The sequence below is a fragment of the Chiloscyllium punctatum genome, chromosome 31 (genome assembly GCF_047496795.1).
Source record: "Chiloscyllium punctatum isolate Juve2018m chromosome 31, sChiPun1.3, whole genome shotgun sequence".
Lineage (NCBI taxonomy): Eukaryota > Metazoa > Chordata > Chondrichthyes > Orectolobiformes > Hemiscylliidae > Chiloscyllium > Chiloscyllium punctatum.
Window position 1 is genome coordinate 16,838,903 of NC_092769.1, and position 20,577 is coordinate 16,859,479.

Sequence of the window (20,577 nt, forward strand, 5' to 3'; positions counted from 1 at the left end):
CACATCACCAGGTTATAGTCCAACAGGTTTATTTGGAAGTACAAGCTTTTGGGGTGTGCTGTGGTTTTTAACTTGATCAGGATTATCTCTATGGTAACAGTTAAGTGATTCAACAATTACAGAGGCCATATGTTCCCCACACAATAGGTTCCCCTCTAGCAGGGTAAACTACTATTCTGGCCCTGGGGATAGCTACTCATCACTTTTCTCCCCCAATCCCATCTCGCTTTCTGTTGATCTTTGAAGTTTTCCTAATCTCCATGGTCTTTGCCAATCTGTGTGCATTCTATTTCAGTTTGATAAACTCCCTTATTTCCTGAGCCACCCACAGCAGATTACTCCTTTTCCTACCGTCCTTCCTTTTCCCTGATATATACTTTTGCTGAGAATTTCAAAAAATTGCTTTGATATTCCCCCAATGTGCGTCAACTTTCCCACCATAAAGTCTTTGCTTCCAGTCTACATTAGCCAACTCCTGCCTCATCCTATTGTATTCTCCTTTTGTTTTAAGCACTGGATCGTGGGAGTGGATCTCATCTTTCAGCTTTCCATCTGTGTTCTAAGTTCAACCAGACTTCTCAGAATTCTTTTATCAGATTACGAGGTGAGACGATCTTTCCTGGGTGTTTTGGTTTTCATTGTCAGAGACCTTGTCTTTGTAATAAAGTGCAGGATAGATATTCACAACAGAGTATTCTGGACACTGCGAACGTACAACACAATCTAAAACCATAAATCACTGTCTCCCTTCAGTTTAAAATTGCAAAATCATTATCTCCTACACGCTTCCTCACTATCTAAGATTGGAATGCTAATCCACCTGACTATCTGTCATTTTCCGAAAATCTCCTTTGGTGAAGGAGGTGAATTTTGGATTCAGCTTTCCAGTTATTACCGTAAGAAGATAAGTACTGGGCACAGGAGAACCAGCCCCACCATGTAATACAGTGATGATTGAGCTCACCTCGGTCTCAGCTGGATTTTCCCACCTGCTCTCTCTCTCACCCTTCAACTCATTGCAAATTCAGCATCTGTATCTCTTCATTACATTTGCTCATTGTCCTGGCATCCACCGCATTTTGAATAGGAAATTCCACAGATTCACAACACATTGAGACAAGGACCTTCTTCCACATGAGAATAGAATAGAGTCCCTATAGTGCAGAAACAGGGTATTCATCCATCGAGTCCACACCAACCCTATGATGAACATCCCATTCAGACCCACCCATTCCCTGTAACATTGCATTTCCCATGGCTAATTGTCTAACCGACACGTGCATGGACACTGTCAGCAATTTAGCATGGGCAGTCCACCCAAACTGCACATCTTTGGACTGTGTGAGGAAACTGGAGAACTGCACGAAACCATGCAGACATGGGGAGAATGTGTAAACTCCACACAGTCGCCTAAGGTCCCTGACGCTGTGAGGCAGCAGTGCTAGCCACTGAGCCACCTCTGCTTAAAACCTACTGTGCCTTATTAACCTCCCTATCCCCCAATTGGCTGAATCTATGATCCTTACGTCAGAAATCAGGTTGTCTAAGCTGATGTCTCAGGAAATCCCAGTGACAGCCCACATGTCCCATGTGTCTGAATGGGGATCCTATAGAGAACATCCTCCATCCCACAGTTTTCATTCACGTTCCAGAGACAGGGCTCCAGTGGCTGCATGAGGACTGCAACTCCCAAATTCCGAGGCAGGGACCACACGTCTGTGGGCAAACCTGGCACTGCACAAGTACAGAATGTGGATGGGTTTTGGAGCATGTGCTTTGGGGTAACTAGTGGAAAGTATTTCATATTCTGTCTGGAGGAGGAACGTATTTGCTTGTAGTATTGATCTGTTGGAGGGTCAAAGTGTCACCACACCCACATGGGACCAAGTTCCATTCCTAACTTGTCATAACACTGGAATCGACCAATGAGAAACAAGGAAGGATCTGACCCATTCTCCCAGACTGAAGGTTCCTCTTCTGTCCAGGATCTGCCACCTCCCTTTCTGTTTCCTTTTGTTTCATTCTGCTGTTACATTATTGACTTGCAGCAACTGAAGGGAAAGGAAGTGAACCCAGAAAGGGTGCAGACTTTAACTAGGGACGGCAAGTGGTGGCATAGACCTGTTTATCAGTAACTCCATGAGAATGGGGAGGGTGTACATTAGTAGGTAGTAGAGTTAGAATGGTGGGAGAGAGTAAGTGGGCTGGAAGGTTACAGCTTTGGGGGAAGAAAGGGGGAAAAGATATTCCAGAGAAACTAGAATTGTCTGCTCTGAATTTCTTATCTGTACATATTCCTTTATACAGGGTGCTAGGTGGTGAAGATTTGCAGACTGAACTCTCAACATCATTTGCCGATCATGATAAAGTTAACCAGAATTAGAAGAACCAAAGATGGAGAATCACTGGGCCAGAATCCTGCAACTCTCTCTCCCTCCCATCATTGTCGGTCTATCTGCGCCAAATGGACGGCGAATGGTTCAAGACAGCAGCTCCCGACCATCTTCTCAAGGGTAACGAGAGATGGGGAATAAATGCTGGCTGAGCCAGTGATGCCCATATCCTGGTAATGGGTTCTATCTCTAGTTGCTGAAACCCAATTGATGTGACTGCAGGATGATGAGGGATACTGAGTGTATCCTCCAGGAGGCAGCACCATCACATTACCCCTGCCTACACCCACACAACAACGTCACTGGAACAAAAGGCAGTGAAGCCCAAGGAGGACTGAAATATAGTTCTTCAAGGTAAAGTCATGAAAGGGGATTGGAACAGAGCAGGAACAGGAGACTGAGCTGGATGGTCAGCTGTTTCCCATTGAATGGTGGAGCAGGATTGAAAGGCTGAATGGTCTCCTGCTGCTATCTCCCAGGTATGTATATAACCATGGAAGAAGGAGGCAGGGATGCTCCAGGAGATTGCACCTCCACAACAGTTTTCAGTGAGGGATGGTTTGATGGATTTTATTTAACATTTATCTTTAACACAAGGTTTATGAATTTGGTTTTAAAATATTGTAGCTATTTATTCCTCAATAAATAAAACTAAAAGAAATGAAACTAATAGTTTTTAAAATTTTCAAACGCCCTGTAAAACAAAATCCTGTCTATTCCCGGACACCATCTCTTTCCAGTTACTCAAACTCCAGGGAAATATTCCCTCCCTGTCTGAACCTTTGGTTTGATTTAACTGCTTTTTAGTTCTCCTTCTTTGAGCTGTGAAGTGTTCATTTTCCCCCATTTCTCCGACCCAGACGTGTTATCACACACAGCTGAGCAACCTTCCCACGTTCATCATTTCACCATTTTAGGTTTTGTTAATATATAATCACAAGCAGTAAACCACCCGTGTAACCAATTGAATATTTACAAACAAAGTCCATGACGGGCAAAGCAAACGATTACAAATGACAGATTGGGAAGGGACCAAATCAAAGTAGAGTTAGGGGTGAGGGGGCAGCAGTGGAGATAAAGCACTGTATCCCCTGCGATGCCCACCTCTATCTAAAGGCATCAAGAGCATTGATACATACCACATGCTCCTCTCCAAGGACACGCTGCTTTATCCTCAATCATCGAATAGCATCCCAACTGTGTGGCAGGAGAGCATTGGCCCATCAAACCACACCAACCATCCAAAGAGCATCCCACCTGGAGCACTCCACCTCTGTAACACTGCATTTCCCATGGCTGATCCACTGAGTCTGCACAATCCTGGAGACTGTGGACAAGTCCACACCGACCGCTGAAGCGCAACCCACCCATACCCCTACATTTACCCCTTACCTAACACTATGGGCACACACAGAAACACAAAAGGCAGCATGTGTACCTGAGTTGAATGAACCTGGACTTGTGATTGTTGTCACATTTTCCTAACTAGTTAGAATTACAGAATCCCTTAGGTGCACAAAGAGACTATTCGGTCCATCGAGTCTGCAATGATCTGCTGTCCCACCCTACCTCCATAAACCCACATTTAGCATGGCTAACCCAACCCACCTTCCCTCCACACTACAGGCCATGTTAGCACGGCCAATCCATCAAACTGGCACATCTGTGGGAGAGTCACATATTATGTCTAAGTGCTCAGGATTGTGGATGAAGGCTCACAAATACTTGACTCTGACGCAAATCCTCTTTCTTTTTCAAAATAAAATCTGGGGGAAACTGCAGCCAGAAAGATTTCCGATTATCTCATGAGGAAGAGAATTAAAAACTCGTGCCCCTGACCCAGGGGCGCAGTGAAGTCACAGAGATCTGGGAACCATCAGAAATGTAACAGGTTGTGAGCAAGGTGGGAGTGAGACAAGGACAAAAAGACAGTCTGTCACACGGGGGAAGGCAGGAGAGATTGAATTGCAGAAATGGTAGTCCCTCAAGGCCATGGGGAATGGAGTTAGGGCTGGGAAAGAAACCAGGAAACAAGGTGAGCAGCTGTGAAAGAAATACATTGAAAAAACAGATTATAACCACATAGAGGGCAGAGTACACAGTCTGAAATTGTTGTTCTCATTGGTGAGTACAGAACGCTGTAAAGCCTGGGTCATTCTATTATAGCCAACACATGCAGGATCGGCCAAGTGGCCTCGATCTGTGCTGTAACTTTCTGATAAATTTATTCTGACATTTGGAATTCAGGTCGGATGATGTTCATAAATTCTCAAATTGGACTTGAGTTTAATATTCTGGAGAAATGTCAAATCAATCACAATGATCCCATTCTGCAGACTTTAGTCCGCAGCCCTGCATGTTCCAGCATCTCAGTTACATCCATGTCCTTTTATTCTAATGTGATGCTGGTTGCTCCCTCTGCCACCCCATCAGTGAGTTCCTGCTCCCCACCATCTCCGAGTGAAATGAATTCTCCCCTCCTCTTCTTTGTGAGAATTAGTTTCAATCTAAATCCTCCAGTTTCTGACCTCTCAGTTAATGAATAGCTCCTTCCTAACCACCCGATCTGGATTCCTCAGCATTTTATCACTTCAATTAAATCTCAGCTCATCCTCCTCGGAAATCATCCCCCAGTCTATCCAACCTTTCCTCAGAGCAGAAATGTTCCAATTGTAGAAACATTCTGATCAATCTCCTCTGTACCCTCTGGTGTGATCACATTAACCCTGGAATAAGGGGATCAGTAGTGTGTGCAGTACTTTAACCGCAGTCAAACGAGTGTTCCTGACATTTCCCATGTCACCTCCGTGTTCTTGTGGTTGTCGCTCACACAAGAAGTGTCCTGTTTTTCCCACTTGGAACTGGATGTGCACTCCATGGGGCTGGGATTCCCTACCATGTGTCTATTTGTTAACTAAACCTAAATTGACTTCAGATTAAAACAAGATTATCAGCTACCTACCAATCAACTTCTTCCGTTACACCCAAGTTACCTTACTTTTTAAAAATCTCTTTAAAATTACTACTATCTAAACACAACAGGCTTTAAGTTGCTGATCAAGTATTCAGATGTCTCCACTGTTACAATCACTTGAAGATTATCTTTACCTTCAGCTACATTTGGTGAATTGAACACTGATTGTAAATATATGAATGACAAACGGACTTGAGTTTGATGATCATTAATCCAGTCTGACATTCTTCTTGGTTAATATCTTGAAGAGAACTGTCCTCAGAACTCCAGCTGTGCTCTGACTTCATTCACAACTGGATTTGGTTGGACTGCAGATCTTAGATCTGTTCTGTTGTTTCCCGGATTGCTTCACTCTGTCTATCACTTGCTGCTTATGCTGTTTGTCACACAAGTAGTCCTCTTTGGGAACTTCATCAGGGTAACTCCTCATTTTTAGGTATTCATGCTGCTGTTCCTGGCATGCCCTCCTGAGTTCTCTCAGTTGAATGAGGATTGATCCTCTGGTTTGATGGTAAGAGGTAAATTGGGGAATATGCTGGGCCGTGATTCTGTAAGTTTTGTTGGAGTACAATTCTACTGCTGTTGTTGGAAGGAAATGGCTAAACTCTTACACTGTTGGCCCCATATACTACATGCAGTATCATGAACACTGATAGGCCAAGACATGAAATACGAGCAGCACTGTACAATGATGCAGGATCACAACTGCAGTAAGGAGAGTTTAAGATCCAACTTGACATAGGAGTAGGGAAAGAAGCAGCTGATCAGATTGTCTTATTCATAGTCACAAAGAGACTCTGTGAGATTATTGTACTGTTGGGGGTGAGGATGGAGGAGGTTGGGGAGATGGAGAGCCCTTCAAAAGAAACTAATCTGCCTGAGAGTTGTGAGAAAGAATTGATTGCCATGCATTTAACAGAAAGCTAATTGAAACTGTTTTTATCCCCAAAAGATAACAAGACAATAGAAATAAACCCTAGAATACATGGTTCAGAGATGGGTGTCAATAGCCAATTAACATCCAACTCCTGCAATCATTGAGCAAACGTATGTGTGATTACCCAGTTCTAATGAACTAGAAAATCCCTGTTCACTCTGTGCGGATGGACAGCGATGTGGGGAAGTATTGGTCTAGTGGTATTGTCGTGAGACAGTTAATCTAAAACCCCAGATAGTGTTCTGGAGACCTGGGTTCAAAGCCTGCTGCAGCAGATGGGGGGGATTTGAATTCAATTAAAAAAACTCTGGAATTTAAGAATCTAATGATGACCATTAATCGATTGTCAGAAAAGCCTATCTGGATCACTAATGGCCTTTCAGGAAGGAAGCTGCCATCCTTCCCTGGTGTGACCTACATTGTGACCTCAGACCCACAGCAATGTGGTTAACTCTTACCTGCCCTCTGGGCAATTAGGGATGGGCAGTAAATGCTGCCGGGCCAGCGACACCCTCATCCTGTGAATGAACAAAGGAAAATAAAAGTCTCTACCCAGTGTGAATCTGTACATGTTCAACAATGTTAACATTTCCAAAGCTAAGATCTCAATGTGCACAACTTTATGAGCTGCCAAAACCATTGATCATTACTTCGTGTGAATAAGAGAGAAAAAAAATCCTTCAACTGTGGCTATCAGTAAATTGACTGGTGTCTCAGCAGGGTGGATGCCTGAGTGAATCCCTCCTCCCCCCCGCCCCCCCCCCCCCCGCAAACACACACACACTCACACAAACACACAGCAGGTGAACAGCTTCTCCCCAGTCTGACTGGTTTGTCCAGTTTCCAGGTGGGATGGGTAAAGAATTCCCTTCTGGCATTCCCCACATTTCCAGCGTCGATCCCTAGTGTGGCTAAACTGATGTTTTGCCATTTCAGATAAGCTAGCAGACTGTTACACACACCGTTAGCCCCCCCCCCCCCCCCCCCCCCCCCACCCCCAAGAACCCAGTATAACGCAGTAAACATTACCTCCTGCTGTGGAGGGACAGCCTGTATTGGTCTGTGTAGGAACACTGAGCAGATTTACCTCAATGACAACTTAATCGGTGACCAGAGCAAGTTAAGCAAGTCCAAATATAATGCATTATAGCACAGAAAGAGGCCCATCAAATCCAAGCTGGCTCTCTGTAGCAGAATCCCATATTCTCATTCCCCCTACATACCCCAAACTCTGCAAGTTTAGTTCCCTCAGAACTGATCTAATTGTTTTTATCAATCATTGATCTTCTCTACTTGCACCACTGTAATAGGCAGCATGTTCTGCATATTTCCAGCCAAGACAGTCAGCAGAAACACTTGATCATCTCCCGCTGTCTCAAAACCTTACATCTGACCTTAACTCTTGTGCCATCACCTATCAAACACACATATTTTTGTCTGCTATATCTAGGTCTGTTATAATCTTATGCGGCTTTTTCAAAAATAAATTTAACTTGTTTATTTCAAAGAAAGTAGCAATCTCTTCAAATCAATCCAGTGACTGTATTTTCCTCATCAGTGAACCATTCCAGTAAGTCTGTACCCCACATCCTGAAGATCACTCATATCCTTCCTTGTTAATGTCTGTTTTGTTCCACAAATCCAGGCGACACAAGTTTTCTGTACAACAGCAGTAGCTTTATTATTGGACAGCTGGAAAGAATTTCAAAGCATCTCTAAAGTAACCGAGTGTCTACTTGTACAGACTCATCTTCACGAATCTCTGCCTTACCCACAGAGACAGTATATTTAATAAGAATTAGACAAAGGCATATCAGTCACATGGGCGATTGCCATTACATAGTTTAAAGCTGGTAATTATGAATTTACAAAGCTTGATGAATGCCAATGTCCTGTGATAATGTGTGATGGATTACAGAAACTGATTATCGTATTGTCCATGATTGTGTGTTGATGGGAAGAGATGAAGGCAGAAGGGTTCTTCCTTCAGTAAATGGGAGATTCACTTACCTATGCTAATATGGAGGGGAGGTAAGACAATGGGAGCAGGAGGCAGTTTAACAGGGTTGTGCCCAGGGCTCTCCGTCTTGTCTGGAAAGGGCAAATTGCTCTATCTGGGGTTATGGTGGAATCCACATGTGTGGCTCCAAGAGGTTCTATTTCGAAGATACAGTCTGCCTCACCCCTACTGAGGTGTTCAGTCTGTATTGGAAGAGTACAGGCCTTGTACTCTTACATTACGGCAGGAAGACCTTTGGCAGGAGAATGTTTAACCCTTGAGTCGCCAATGCATTCTGAAAAAGAAGCAAAGTATGGAACAGGCCCCTCTGTGGTATTTTAACTTCCTCATCCTGACCAGGAATCTGTTGACCACAATTGGATGCAATGATTGACTATGACCTAACTAGAACTTTGTCAATGGTCAGCATCTTTTCCATGAGTATGTTATCATTCCCTGCATTAATGAAGCCCAGCATCCTATAAGTTTAGTCAATACACTTTATGTTTTCTCTCCTTTAAGGATTTGTACACATTATCCCCCATTCCTGCTGTCCTGCTCTCTATGTCTGTGCCATTCAAATATATATTCCCTTTCGACATTGCTTCTCTCAAAATGCATCAACTTACTGTGTGTTCTAAAGAAGAGACATATTATACTCAAAATATTATCTCTCGCTCCACACATTCTCCCCTCTGGAAAACAGAACAGTACAGCACCGGAATAATCGGCCCACCATGTCTGTGTGGATCATGATTCCATCTGCCTGTATATGATCCGTATCCCTGCCAACCCATACCTGCTTATCTGTCTGTCCAAATGCCTCTTAAACATTGTGATTGTTTCTGCTTTTACCATCTCTCAGGCAAGTACATTCTCGTCACTGACCACCTTCTGCATAAGAAACTTGTCTGACACAACCCCTTTAAACTTACACAGATGTTGTTGGAAATGCTCAGCAGGTCATGCAGCATCTGTGAAGGAAAATCCATTAAAGTTTCGGGTCCGGTCCCCCTTCCTCAGAAATGTTATCTAATTTCTCTTCACAGATGCTGCTAGAACTGCTGAGCTTTTTCAGAAACTTCTGTTTTTCTTTCTGGTTTACACCATCTGCTGTTCTTTCGGTTTTCATTTCCTTTAAACTTGCCCCCTCTCCCCTTAAATCTATGGCCTGTGGAATTGGTACTTTCCACTTGGAAAACGATTCAGATTATTCACTCTCTCTGTGCCTCTCGGATCACTCCACAGCCACTGACTTTCCAAAGACAACAATCCAAGATTTTCCAACCTCTCCCAATCCAAGCAACATCCTGGTAAACCCATTTCCACCCTCTCCAAAGCCTCCACATCCTCCTTATAATGCAGTGCCCAACACAGCCCACAATCCCCCAAAGGTGGCCTAATGACAGTTTTATATTCACTCCCCTGACAGAAGAAGGCAAGTCTGCCATCCACCTCCTTCACCACATTCAGGGAGCTGTGAACTTGCACCTGAAGATCCCTCTGTATATCAATGCTGCTCAGGGCACTTCCTTTTAGTGTATACATTCTTCTTACAATGAGCCGCCCAAAACGCATCACATCACACTTGTCTGAATTAAAATCTATCTGCAATTTCTCCGCATAACCTTCCAACTGATCTCGTCCTTGATGTTTCCTTTGACAACATTCTTCACGATTCACAACTTCTTCACTTTGTGCCATCTACAAACTTGCTAATTAAATCTTTTACATTTTCAGGCTAATCATTTATATATATTACAAACAACAGTTGTCCCAGCTCTGACCCTTGTGGAACAGAGGCACTGCTCACAGACCTCCAGCCACCAACATACCCCTGCACAACTGTTACTGGGAGAAGTATCAAAGAGGAGCCTTGAGTTCTGTGCTGAGCAGCACGACCAATGTTTATTCAGAGCTCCTTCTCTGGAATTCTGTGGATCCCCCAGCCATGTCCAGCATTTGGATGTGTTTCTTTCATACATTCCACTCATATTTCCCCCCCTGACCCGATCTCCTGGGTTCGGGATGTCAGCTCGGATATTTATGAACTCCCTTTCCCAGTCTCTGATTCTCTGTCCGTCTGCAACTTCCCCTCTCAGCTCATGCAGTTGCTTTGTCAGTTCTTTCACAAATTGTTTAACCCTATCCTTGCCATTGTACATCTCCTGCCCTCCCACTACCATACCCTCTGGCAGCTGAATAGTCCATCCGGTCACTAATTCAAAGGGGGATTGCTCAGTTCCCTTTGCTGGGGTTTGTGGGGATTGTGGGGAGTACACTAACCCATCCCTGCCTGTCTCTGTCAGGGCCTTAGTCAGACTAGCTTTCAGTGTCTGCTTCATTCCTTCTCCTGTCCCTGAGCTCTGGGGGTGGTATGTGAGATGGTATTTCTGCTCAGTACCAAACAAGCCACAGAGCTGCTTAACTTCGATTCCTGTCGCATGTGTCCCTTGGTCAGAACCTGCAGGGGAATGTTTCCACCCACTGAGTAAACCTGTTTATTAAGACCCAGCAGGATTTCCTTCCCTGGGATTGGGATGGGGGTGTATGTAAAATCCATCTGTAATTGTTCCCGTGAGCCCCAGGGTCCCTGCTGCTGCCTCCATTTTATCTTGATTGTTTTCCCTGGCTCACACTGTGTACAGACTACACCCCTTCGACAAAACCTTCTTGTTCCAGAACACCCCTGTAAGTGATCATCCAATATTGCATTTTATCCTGCTTAATATGGGCCATCCCATGATATGTTTTTCATAATGTTTGTCTGAAACAGTGGCACTGCTGGATGTCCTATTACTGCCCCACCCTTTTCCCATTCCTGTTTCTCCTGCTGTGGGACTGTTTCTGCAAATGTCTTTAAACTTTCCTTTCTCGCTTCTGTAGCTCCTGCCACTGCATCCTCCTCAAATGTCTGCACTGTTTCAGTAAGTATGCTCACCCATGCTCACCAATTACCCCGTTGGTGTGGCGTTTCTACTTTCATGTGAGCTCTAATCTTCATTATTGCTGCTTCACTGGGAAAGTTAGCTGCTTCCACTAACTCTCTGCCCTGTTCTTTATGCTCAATGTGGCCCACAGACAGGGTGATGTACCTTCACCCAGCCCAGTCATGAACTATACCAAAGGCATGCTGACTGTCCGTGTACATTTTGCCTCCCTCACCCCTGGTTAATGTCCGCGCTTCTGCCAGGGCTCCTGATGGTTCTCTATTTCTGGATAATTCCAAAACAAAATTCCCACAATAATTAAACAATCCTAAAGTTTGCCTGATGTGGGTAGATATTTTTATAACCATAGTTTTTGTTCCCGATGGGACTGTCCCCCCTCCCTTCCTGATTTGATCTCCCCAATATGATGTCCCAGTTCCGTCTCTCCCTACCTTCCCAGTTGCACTCTCTGTGCGTTAATTTTCAGCCTGGCCTGGCTAACCTGATCCAATACTCTGTATAATATCTGGATATTTTCTTTCTCACTGCTTGAGGTGATGAGGTCTTGGTAAGATCAGTGTGACTAAATCCATCAAACACACATCGGTGGGATATACTGGAATATTGCGGGATCCCTGAGGTAATATATCCTGGCGGACTGTTCTTCTCGGTCAGTAAACACCACTCTCTTCTGCCATTTAATGTCCACAGGTATGGACCAAGACTATTTCCAGTTTCTGTCAATCTATCACTGTCACAATTACTGCCTCTTCAGCCCCAGCTTTGATGAGATCCCGTTTGTGTGGGGAGTGAGAGGGCCCTCAATCTCTACAGGGTCGATAGATAACAACCCACTTTCCTGTTTGAGTTACGCACACCGCTGAGTGGGTCTGAGCTATAACCCACCAGATTCTCTGACTCTCCCAGTCTCCCTGCAATGTAGCTACTCCGGAGAGGTTGCCTCTCCTTTTCCTTCTGTCCCAGTCCTGGCTGGAGCATCCCCATGTTTAAATTCGGGTGTTGACGTCAATAGTTGCCATTTTAGAATAAATAGGAGCAACTCCCAGAATGGTCCCTTCTTGAGTTTCACACCTCCATATCTGAATATATTTTGTCATACTCCTGGTCGACATCGGGGCAGGTTTGCTTCATCCACCTTCCCAGGTTCCCTCTCCGACTGCTCTCATTTTAGTAATTTAGGGGGTGAAGGGTAAATGCTTATCGGTAACTGACAAAGATGCTCCGGTGTTAGAGTCATGCAAGTGTTGGCCCCTTAACAGCTCGTCAATGAATATTCATGGAATATGCATATACCTACATGAACACAGGCCACTTACAATATGAACAACCTCCCTCTCTGTGCCTCCGTTCCTTGTCTCTGTGCCCTTTCCTGCTTCCCTTGTAACATTGTGGGTCTGATTACCTTCCCTGTACTGCAGCTATTCCCCTGTGTTTCTGTGTTTGCCTCAGTTCTCATGGACCAATTCAGAATGTGGTTAGAATTATCTCCCACTGAGAGTCCCATATTTATAATTACAGTTAAATAGGGTCCCATGTCATCTTTTAAATACATCAAACACATCATTAAATTCATCATCACAGTTTGGGGTTTGGTGATCCCCGTGGTTGTTACACACTTCAGGCTTCCTCTCTGTATGATCCTCGATATTACCCTTGGCTCCCTGAGTCACCAAGGTTATTTTAGCCCATTCAGCCTGTCCCCTCCCCAGTGTGTCCCTGTAATATCTGTAAATGCCTGGAGCCACTGATCAGCTGTACTCTGGGGGGAACCGGCTCACACCCCATCCTCTCATTGCAGGTACAGTTTCTGCTGTACACTTCAGGGCATCTTAGGCCGAGGGAGGGTCCGTGCATCATCTTCGGTGAGACTGTGTACCTCTACTAATTCATCCATATTGTCCCAATAAGGCCCGTTATTACCATTTCTCTATCAGGCTGGGTGTTCATTCACCAACATCTGTTATTCAGCGGGTGAACGGTTCAGGTTTGGTTTCTGTCAGTTCCCTTTGTTGCTCCCTACTGTCTAAGTTGAGCTTTGATGCCCAGTGGTGCCACAGACACGGCCTTCTGGACCTTATAGGGCGGTGGGTCATCCCAACCATTGCTGTCCCTCTGTCCATACGTGGGTGCTTCACCATCTAACCCGTTCCAGTCAGTGTCACCATCCTCACTGCCTTCTGAGGAGAGCGGGGCACTAGGTACCTCCCCCACTGTAACTACCACCTGGCCTTTTGGCTTTAAGGCCTCACGTCTGAGAGCCACCACCTTCACTTGTTCCTGTTTCCCATAATAATGTAACACATCCTGTCATTCCTGGAATAAAACAGAGCAAAATGTGAATTTGGTTTTACTTGAAATATTAATAATTTGACATTCACTTTACATATTTATAGAGGTGAAAATTCTACTTTGATTATTTAAGTGAATTTAACGTGATCATACAATGAAAATAACAGATAATCAACGACAATGAATGAACTGAATAATATGTGATATTTTGTACAAGTTCTTGCAATGAAAATTCAATTTTATTTAATGTTTGTCACCCATTACACCATGGGCATTGTTTTTAGGGAATAAAGTAATGGAAGGGTATCAGAGAAAATAAATAGACTTTAATTTTAGCTTCACTGCAATAATGAACCAAAACAATATTTGGAAATATGGTTGAACTACATAACAAAGTTTCCAGTGTCATTACTGACATGAAAACTATCTTAGTTTGCAAGTTGTTTTGCTCTAAGAATAATTGGAAATTAATTGTGATTTGGAATACACCATTTAAAATATATTTTGAAGAGAATAATCAGATACATTTTTTGGAGGAAATTAGGAATGGAAATAAATACATATTTATTGATATTAATAGTTTTAAAATGTTGAGAAGTTTACTGGGATTATTTTAATTGAGAGAGGCTGCATGATTATAAATACTAATTCGCCATTTTCTTTGCACTGTTGGTTTCACTAGAATCTGTTGTGGTCTAAGCTCTTGTTGTGTGCAATGGTCTGTCACTAATAGCTTAATTAACCTGCGAGTTCCTGATCAGGTTTCCTTTGTCTGTAAGTCAGTCTGTAAGTGAGCAACACACCTCCTTTTGTGAGGAGAAATAAGTGGCAGTTCACACTGAGAATTGTTTCTAGCACACACCATCAGCAGGAAAGAGTTTTTTCTAAAGATTTCCAATCTCTATCTACAAATCTGATTTGTCAGTTTGTGGGGGATTCAGCCCCTTTGTTCTGAGCTGTTTTCATACAAGCAGTTGGTTCATTCTGGCTTTGCCAAGAATGTTGTTTACTTTTCCCTTTTACTGTGATTCTGCAGGTTCGCATATTCTGTGAGTCAATAATGTTCAGTAACTGAACATTGATTTTTTTCTCTAACAGAGCAGTGGCCTTGTTTTCAATTAAGTATTCACTTTCCATTTCCTGGTTGTATTGAATGTTCCAGAACCAGACTCTGAGCAATGTTTTCATTCACTTGTGTTGGATTCACTGCCAGCCACATGGTCAGTCAGTTTCAGCAGTTTGAATTCAATAATCATCTAGAATTATGAGTCTATTGATGAAATTATTCTCGATTGTCAGGAAAAACCCATCTCGGTCACTGATGTCCTTTAGGGAAGGAAGCTGCCATCCTTACCTGATCTAGTCTACATGTGACCCCTGACCCACAGCAATGTGGTTGACTCTTACCTGCCCTCTGGGTAATAACTGCTGCCCATAGCCGGTGGCACCTACATCCAGTGAAGGAATTTTCAACAAAGCTCTTAGTCCTGTGTCATGTGAGAAAGAAGCAGTTTCAGCCCCTCAAGTCCACTCCATCATTCAATAAGGCCAGGCCTGATCTGTTAGTGATTTGTGTTCCATCTTCCCCCAACATCCCTTAACAAGAACCTATCAACCAGTGTCTTAAAAATATTCATTGAGCCCACCTTCTGGGGCAGAGAGTTCCAAAGTTGCACAGCCCTCTGAGAGGAAATAAATCTCCTCATCTCTGTCCTGAAAGGGTGAATCTAATTTTAAAGCAGTTCTCTCGAGTTCACGTATGACCCACAGGAGGAAACATCCTTTCCACGTCCTCCTTAACAAACCATTCAGGATCTTAGACACTTCAGTCATTTCACCCCTCACTCTCCCAAACTCCGGCTGAAACAAATCCAGCCTGTCCAAACGATCCACATTTTATTACTGTCACGCCGGGTTGAAATGTTGTGTTGTGTTTATTATGCAGTGAATGTGTTGTTCCACTGTGTGGGGTCTAAGAGTCAACGTAGCCATACTAGCTTTCCTGTCTCACTGTGTTCCATATATCTTACATCACTGTGGTGATCCAATCCCTCCCTACCTCATATAACCAAAAAGAATGGCAGAGAGAGATCAAGAAAAGTTGTTAGAAAATTTGTTGTTGCCTAAAAGGTACTTGGTCTGTTTGTAGAGATTGCATTGTAATTGAAGTAACCAGTTAATGAAAAGTTACTGACAAAATATTTGAAGCGGAGTTGCTGCTGGTGATGGAAATGCTGCTGGTTGGTATAAGAGAGGGCTGGGGGGAATACTGTACTGAGGAGAAAGTGGAGCAAGGTAACCTTTTATCATTGTCAATAAGAAGAGGTAGAGATTGTAGCTAGGACAGAGTTGGAGCTATTTTGATCTTGCAGACATTATTTTAATATTTATTTGATGTTATTTGGTTGTCACTGGCTGGGCCCAGCATTTCTTGCCTGTCCCTAGTTACCCTTGAGAAATTGGTGCTGAGATGTCTTCTTGAACCGCTGCAGTCTACCTGCTGTGGGTTGACCCACGATGCCATTGGGGTGGGGATTTCCAGGACATTCACCCACCGACAGTGAAGGAATGGCCATATATTCCCAAGTCAGGGTGCGTTAGTACCTTGGAGGGGAACTTGAAGGTAGTTGTATTTCCATCTAGCTGCTGCCTTTGTCCTTCGAGATGGAAGTGGCCATGTGTTCCTTGAGTGTTGTTAGGGTGGCACTAATCCAGGCAAGTGGGGAGTATTCCATCACACTCCTGACTTGTGCCTGGTAGCTGTTGGGTAAGCTTTCAGGAGCCAGGAGTTGAATTACTCTTGTAGCCACTGTGTTTGTGTAGTGAGACCAATTCAGTTTCTGATCAATGATTATCCCCAGGATAATGTTGATAGTGGGTGTTCAGTGATGGTAACAGCATTGAATGTCAAGTGATGGGGGTTAGGTCATTTCTTATACGTGATGGTCACAGCCTGCATTTGTGTGGGATGTATGTTACTTGCCCCTTGTCAGCCCAAACCTGGATATTGTCCAGATCTTGTTGTTCTTGGGGTTGGACTGCTTCAGTACCTGAGGAGTTAATTGGTTATCAATGTTCAATAATTACAAAATTATGCAAATTCCTTTTTCTATCAAATGTCATGGACTGTATCTTGTGGTCACTCTGATATTAAATTTCGTTATCTCCTTATTTTCTTCCTAATTCAGACACAAATGTTTGAACATCGATCAGGATAAAATTAAATAATTTAAAAACAAACGTTTCTACATGTAAACTAATTAAATGAAATACATTACTTCTGTATTGTCTGCATTTTGAGCAAAAATCATTTCTTTTCAATAATTACTGAATGACTCATTTATTGTCCTCAATCCATCAATCCAGCTGTTAGATTTTAGTCTTCAATTTACCGAGCTTAATGATGTCTAATCAACATTAGAGCAAAGTGCTTTTAAAATGTTGAGTCAACTTATTTGTTCTGATTCCAACATTTATTATGAATTCATTATCTTTATAATAATTACAGAATAATTTGTTTGTCTTTCTAACATGTATAGTCAGATCCATATTTTAATTTAATGCATTGTAACAATACTATTGTTTTCAGGTCAAGTATCCCACAATGGAACCAATGATTTTGCACCCAACATGCTTTGAAAACTGACTTTTGCTCGTTTGAATAATCACAGTAATCTCAGCCTTATAAATTCAGAGAACTGTAATTACTTTTCACTGCAATGATTGCTGTTCATGTCTACACATTGCACAGTCACATAGCAACATTAAATATCTCCTTCTTTGAAGTGCACTGATATATTTTCAAAAATCTATGTGTTGCTAATGTGTAACTATTGTTCAGTTCAGTAAGGGGTATAAATGTGTAATAATAGCTCAGTACATGAACTGATGTGAATATATTGCAGTGTACAAACTCACAATCATTGTGAAAATCAATTTTTATTTTAACCATGGAAACACAGTTGAATTAATTCAATTCTATTTCACTTTAATGCTCGCATTCATTGTATTTCTAATCACAATAAGAGTGAACTATTTCATGTGACACAATTATTTAAAATTCATGTCACTTTTTTATGGAGACAAAACAGAATTAATACCCGTTTTTGCTTTCCTTTACCTATCACAGTCAAGTTTGAATTGTAGAAAGTTAGACTGATACAGCACGGAAACAGGTCATTCAGCCCAACTTGGCATTCCGGCCAGGTTTCCGAAACTAAACTAGTCCCATTTTCCTGTGTTTGTCCCATATCCCTCTGGATGTTTTCTATCCATGTAACTGTCCAAAAGTCTTTTAGATGTTGTAATCGTACCAGCCGCTGCCTTTCCTGTCACATCTCATCTCAGTATGCCAAACACGCATTGTGAAAAGAGTTGCCCCTCCGATGCCTTTTAAAACTTTCCCCCTTACCTTAATAACATTCATACTTTAATCAGTGACCTGAAGCAAATAAATTCAATATATTGTGACCATTATAATCAACAACAGATACAAGTTGAGAAAATGTTGGATTGAAAAGTAATTCAATTGACACTTAGATATTTTCTAATCAACTCTGAGGTGCTTTGACACATCTCTGTTTAAGGTAGGAATTGAATGCCTACCTCATGGTCTATTAGTACAGACTTTACCAGAACCCTCCATAATGTTCCCATGCAGAAAGGGCAGGACTATAATCATATACTTACTGTGGTTACTCACAGGGAAAACTGCTCAGATATTTATCGTGATAATTGGACTAGGATTGTATTAGACAGCTCCAGTGTGTAATGGATAAAAAGAATTCCTAATTTCTAATAATGATGGAACGAAGCGGCAATGATCTTAAATAAATATAATTCTCATGATAATCAAATAATTCAATATGTTTGAAGCAGTTATTCATATACATAAATTAACATTTACCTGCTTTGTAACGCACATGATTTGGAAATAAAGCATTCGCCATTCAACGTGATACTCAGCGAAAGACAACTTTCCTCAGTTTCACAAAATTGTGATTTCTATGAATTCAAGGTTTATTATAAAAGAATTGATCAAACATTTGTTAATCAGGTTTGTGTACACAAGAAAAACATGAAATTTAAATAATGTTTAATGTGAAAAATAGTTAGCTCTTTTGTAATAATCAGAAATATAGAAATGTTAGCATTGAAGTGAAATACAATCAGTACAAGAACGCAAAAAACTGTGGATGCTGGAACTCAGAAACAAAATCAGTAATTGCTGGAAAATAACACAGCAGGTCTGGCAGCATCTGTGGGAAGCATTCAGTGTTAATACTTTGGGTCCAGTGACCCTTCCTCAGAATGTATTTTTGCTCACAGCCAATTCAATCCAACTAAGCTTCCGCACTGAAAATTATTTTGCTAAGATTAAGAGATTATAGAGTGCAATATTGTTTGTCAGTTGATGTATTGAGTCATTGTTCCACATCGACAGCTGGATATATTGCATTTAAACAATGATTACCAGTTAGACATTAGCAATAATTAGTTTTAAAATGGCTGCAACCAAATTTAAGGTTGATAAGAAAATCCTTATTGCAATGTAATTGTGCAGTATATCTGAAAAAACTGAAATATTGAAGTGAAAAATAATTAGCCATCTCTTAATTGATAAGGCTAATTAATAATCTTTCCATTAATATGAGAATTCAAATGAAAGAGAATGAGATAGTTACTATGAGTGTTGGGTGAGAAAACTCTGGTTGATTGCAGGTGTGTTGACCTGAAAAGAATGTTAATATTTCATTATGACACTGGCACAAAGAAATAATGGATTCAACTAAAATGTGAATCTCATGATGGTGTGAGAATTGAAATGACAATTAAATAATAATTAATGTTAGAACTCAACACTTAAAATGATTCAATATATTCAAAGCAGTTTGTACTGGATATTCATTAAGATCAGTAAACTGAGAATTAAAATATTGGGTTAATTTAAAACAAAAATCACAACTTCAGAGATTATTCATCAGAATTGTTTTGTCATTGAAAAAAAACACATTTATTCAAGAAATTTCCCTCATTTTCTGTCTTTTTTCCACAGGGATCTGTACTGGAACCCTTCTGGTTACGATACAAATATATAGAAGTGACATGAATTAAAACCTAATTGGGTGAGTTAATAAGCTTGCAGATGATACAAAGTTCAGTGCAGTTGTGAATAATGTAGAAGGTTGTCAAAGAATGCAACAGGAAAAAGATAAACTGCAGCTATGGGCAGAGAAATTAAAGGTAAAGCTTAATCCATACAAGTGTGAGGTGTCACACTTTGGGAGCTCAAATATTAAGGAAAAGTAGATAGTTAATGGCAGGACCCTGAACAGCTTTGTTGTTCAAAGGGATCTTGGCATTCAAGACCATGGCTCCCTGAAAGTGTCCATGCAAGTAGATAGGGTGGTAAGGAAGGCAAATGGCATGCTTGCCTTTATTGGTCAGGGAACTGGTTACAAGAGTCAGGGTATCATTTTGCAACTTTGTAAGACTTTGGTTCAGGCATACTTAAAGTATTGTATTCACTTCTGTTCGCCACATTTCAGGAAGGGTATGGAGGCTTTGGAGATGGCACAGAGGGCGTTTACCCGGATGCTGCCTGGATTTGGAGAGGCTGCTTTTTTGTGGCGTGGCGGTGGCTGAGGGGAAGAATTGATTGAAGTCTATGCAATCAGGAGATACATAGGTAAGGTTGTCAGTCAGGAAGTTTCTTCCCAGAGTTGAAACGTCAAAACTATGAGGCATGCATTTAACGTTGTGGGGGGAAGTTCGAGGGGCATGTGAGGGGCATTTACTTTTTACACAGGGAGTGGTAGGTGTCTGGAATGAACTTCAAGGTTTGGTGGTGGAGGCAGATACATTAAGGCTATTTAATGTTCATTTCGATAATTTGGATGGATATGGATCAAGGATAGGCAGAAGGGATGAGTTTCTTTTGCATTATATTCAGCACAACGTTACGGGCCAATGGACCCATTCCTGTGCTGCACAGATCTTTGAGAGTAAACTAATACCTCACTCATATGACATTT

At 42.0% G+C, this 20,577-nt stretch overlaps 1 long non-coding RNA gene across 2 annotated transcripts; it reads left to right on the plus strand.

Annotated features, from left to right (window-relative positions):
• Nucleotides 1–528: 528 nt before the first annotated feature.
• On the plus strand, nt 529–20,219 carry LOC140456917 (uncharacterized). 2 transcript variants are annotated; one of them, XR_011953205.1, is made up of 4 exons: nt 529–604; nt 2,308–2,872; nt 19,599–19,668; nt 20,092–20,219. It is a non-coding gene; the product is annotated as an uncharacterized lncRNA (long non-coding RNA). The 2 variants fall into 2 exon arrangements; XR_011953204.1 differs by lacking the exon at nt 20,092–20,219 and having other exon boundaries at nt 19,599–19,945.
• The last annotated feature ends 358 nt before the right edge of the window (nt 20,220–20,577 follow it).